This window comes from Onychomys torridus, chromosome 1, assembly GCF_903995425.1.
Source record: "Onychomys torridus chromosome 1, mOncTor1.1, whole genome shotgun sequence".
Taxonomy (NCBI): Eukaryota; Metazoa; Chordata; class Mammalia; order Rodentia; family Cricetidae; genus Onychomys; species Onychomys torridus.
This window is the reverse complement of record NC_050443.1, coordinates 115,955,672-115,959,161: the sequence shown is the minus strand read 5'-3', so window position 1 is coordinate 115,959,161 and position 3,490 is coordinate 115,955,672.

Sequence of the window (3,490 nt, the reverse complement as noted above, 5' to 3'; positions counted from 1 at the left end):
CTGTCCTTCTCATGAAGTGTGTTGAAATGGGACAGGAGTGGACCTTTTTCCCATCTGCAACCCTAGGTTACTCCTCCCACCCACTCCCCTTCCTAAGGAGGAGAGAGGCCCTTGTCTCTGCTCACATAGCTTCACCAATCCCAGCCAGGCACAGCAGAGTAAGCTCCTTCCTTCCTGGGTAACAGTCTGATTTATCATGGAGCCCAGACTTCATGGAGACCCACACCAGCCGTTTCCATCACAGTGGGAAGAGTACCTACATTCTGCTGCCCCTTCCCTGTATCACATAACTGTCAGGGAAGGAGAGGGAAGTGGTTTAGGGGACTGTCTTTCACTAATTGCTTTGTCTCCCAGGAATCTCACTTGGCTTCAACATCTTGGCGCTTTGCTCCCAAGGCACAGGCAATTTCAATTTCAATACCTGACAGTGCCCCTCAAAGGTAAGACTCTGAGATGCAATCCTCTCCCCATGGCACATCCCTGCTGCCTCTGCTGTGCTCATAGGCAAACAGAACCATGGACTGATACCAACTACTCCACCCCACCTCCTTATCCAGCCCAGTAAGTCAGCTCCAATATCATCCCAACTGCTCTTCTACCAAACCTCTGCAGCAGAATCCAGATCAGCCTAGGGTAATGGCCTCTAGTCCATCTGTCCATCACAACAACGGCACTGCTTTCCCAGAAAGCCCTAGGAGTGTGTTTGTGTCTGGGACATATGTTGTAGCCTCAGGATGATAAAGCTGTTGTGGAGGGGGTGTGGTCAGTACACCAGGAGGACCCATGCCTTAGGACCTGAGTCTGGGTCTGTGTCTGCACCTGGCCTTGTGGTTTCCATGTTTCTACCAGACCCCCACCTGGATAAGGCAGTGCTGTCATTGAGTCTGAGGCTTCTATATGTCCCTGTCCCCTGTCCATCTGCAGCTCATGTCAGTCCATCTGAATGGGGATCAGAGATGAGTGACAGGAATGGAGACTGATTGCTCCTCAGAAGCTTTTCTGACTTGAGAGAGGTTTGCCAGGCACGAGTGAAGACAGTGGGTTCTTCAGAGCCGATGTCCTTGGTGCTAAGAACTTCTGGTGCTCCTCCAAGGCTCCTAGACTTTGTTGTCATGCAACCTCCTTGTCCTTTTCCACCCTGAAAGCAAGTTCCTTCTCCCTCCTCCTGAATGCTCTTGGAACTACAGCCCTTCAGCCTGTGCCCTTGAGCAGAGAGTGGTCCTGCTTATCCTAGTGCATCTCCAGAGCCTGCAGAGGCACCAAGAAGAAAGCAGGGCACCTGGATAAGCCTCCAGGGCACATGCTATCTGGAGACCAGCTCCAGAGATCCGGACTGGAGAAGGGTAGATGTAGCAGGTGATACAAAGAAGTTACACTGGACAGCAGTTTGAAACCTTTTCTGAACCTCTAGGAATATTTTATTATTTACTGTGCTAGGGAGGCAGTGTATATCTCTTTTCTGTATATCTCTCTTCTTTTTTTCTTTCTATATCTCTTCTGTATAACTCTTCTGTTTTCCCAGGGCCTCAGAGTTTATTTTTATATCTTACAACAATGATTACATTGGTCTATATTTGCATTTCAAGAGATATGTGATATATAATTATTTCCCCAACATGAATCAAAACATCCTTAAAAGGTCATAATCATACAATTCAATGATCACAGTTCCTGGAGCAAGTAGACAAAGTTTAACTAGGCGGGGGAGGAGAGTCTTTTAATATTTCCTCATGGTCACCATTGCCAGACAATTGGAATCTAAAAGGCTAACTCTTTTTTTGTTTTGTTTTGTTTTGTTTTATTTTGTTTTTTTGAGACAGGGTTTCTCTGTGTAGCTTTGTGCCTTTCCTGGAACTCACTTTGGATACCAGGTTAAACTCAATCTCACAAAGATCTGCCTGGCTCTGCCTCCTGAGTGCTGGGATTAAAGGCGTGCGCCACCACTGCCAGGTTAAAAGGCTAACTCTTAACTTATAATAAACAAAACAAAAAAATCTTATCAAATCATACTATAATCTATTATATACATGTCTATATAACTTCTGTAACATTCCTATCTTTCTTATTTCTATAATCTTTTAATATTGACTAACTCATAATGTGAAATCATATCCTTTTTCTTCATTCTTAGTTTTCAAATTTGCATTTTATATCTATAAAAGCATTAATATCTTTACTACAAAATAAGCAGAGAATGTCCCTAAACTCATTTGTGGGTTTTGGGTTTTTTTTTTTTGGACTTTTTCAATCTTGGTCTTCATCTCCATCTCCAGGGTCTAATCAGAACATCCTGTTTAGCCATTTCATCAGTATTAACACTTTCAAAAGTGTAGGTTTTATATTACTTTTTTCAATAAATTTATTCATCTTGCTTCTTTTCCCAGACCATCTCAGACCACCAATATTTTGAGGGCAAAATGGAACAAGTCAATGAATCCAAAAACCACTATACAGATGATTTTGCTTTTAGAGTAATGAAACTAAAGGAGGAAGTGAGGCTGTGTCCACCCAACCAGAAACTGGAACTTTGTCACGTGGTTTCTTTAGCCAAACAACAGTCAAACATTCTATTCAGCTAAATGGTGAGTCCCACCACCACATGCTACCCTACTCTAGTTCACACTGACAGGGATAAACTCAGAGCCTGTGTTGTGGGAACACGGGAACCCCAAGCTGGGAGCTCTCATGAATGGAGTTGGAGACCCTACCAGATAAGCCATTTAGGCCAGGAAAATTATCAGCCAAGGAAGAGCTGTCTAGAGCTGCTGTTGGAAGAGGAAAGTAAAGTCTTGTCCAGAGCCAGACACACCCTCAGGTGCTGCACTTATTCACTAGTTCTGCTGAGAGGATTGGCTGTGTCAGTGGACTCACTGTTGGGAGTCACGAACCATGCAGGGCTAGACAGCATGCTGCCTGGAGCCCACCCAGTCACGGCTGGCCTGTGCATCCCTCAGCTACCTTGAGGTTTTCTGTGATGAAGCCAGTCTCAGTATACAGTCTCCATTGCAAGCCTGCTCCTGGCCTTAGCCCATCTCAAGAAAGGGACCCCCCATGATGCACCAATGGGACATGGACATTTTTTTCCAGCTCTGCTTCTAGACAACTGGGCATGGGTCTTTTGCTGAGAAGCTCTAGGTATTTGGGGGCTTATTAGATGTGCCTTACACCTTTGAGGTAGTCACATTTCAATGCCCATAAGGCACTCTTGATGTAGAGGAGATAAATAACTGAGCCATTAGCTTCCTGTCAAGAAGGTTTGTGTGACTCTCCCATGCTGCTTCTCTCAGACACACCACTGGGTCTAAAATTAGGAGCCAGAGTCTGACTGAGACCCTTTGACACTATTAGCATTAATATTAGATATTTATCCCCTTCAGATTTATGGACTGTCTGTCTCAACTGCACCATGACCATAGGCCCTACAGTCTTTGGATGATGGCCAAGCAAGCTGAAGTCCTCCTGGGCACATTCCCCAACAGCTTCACTATTT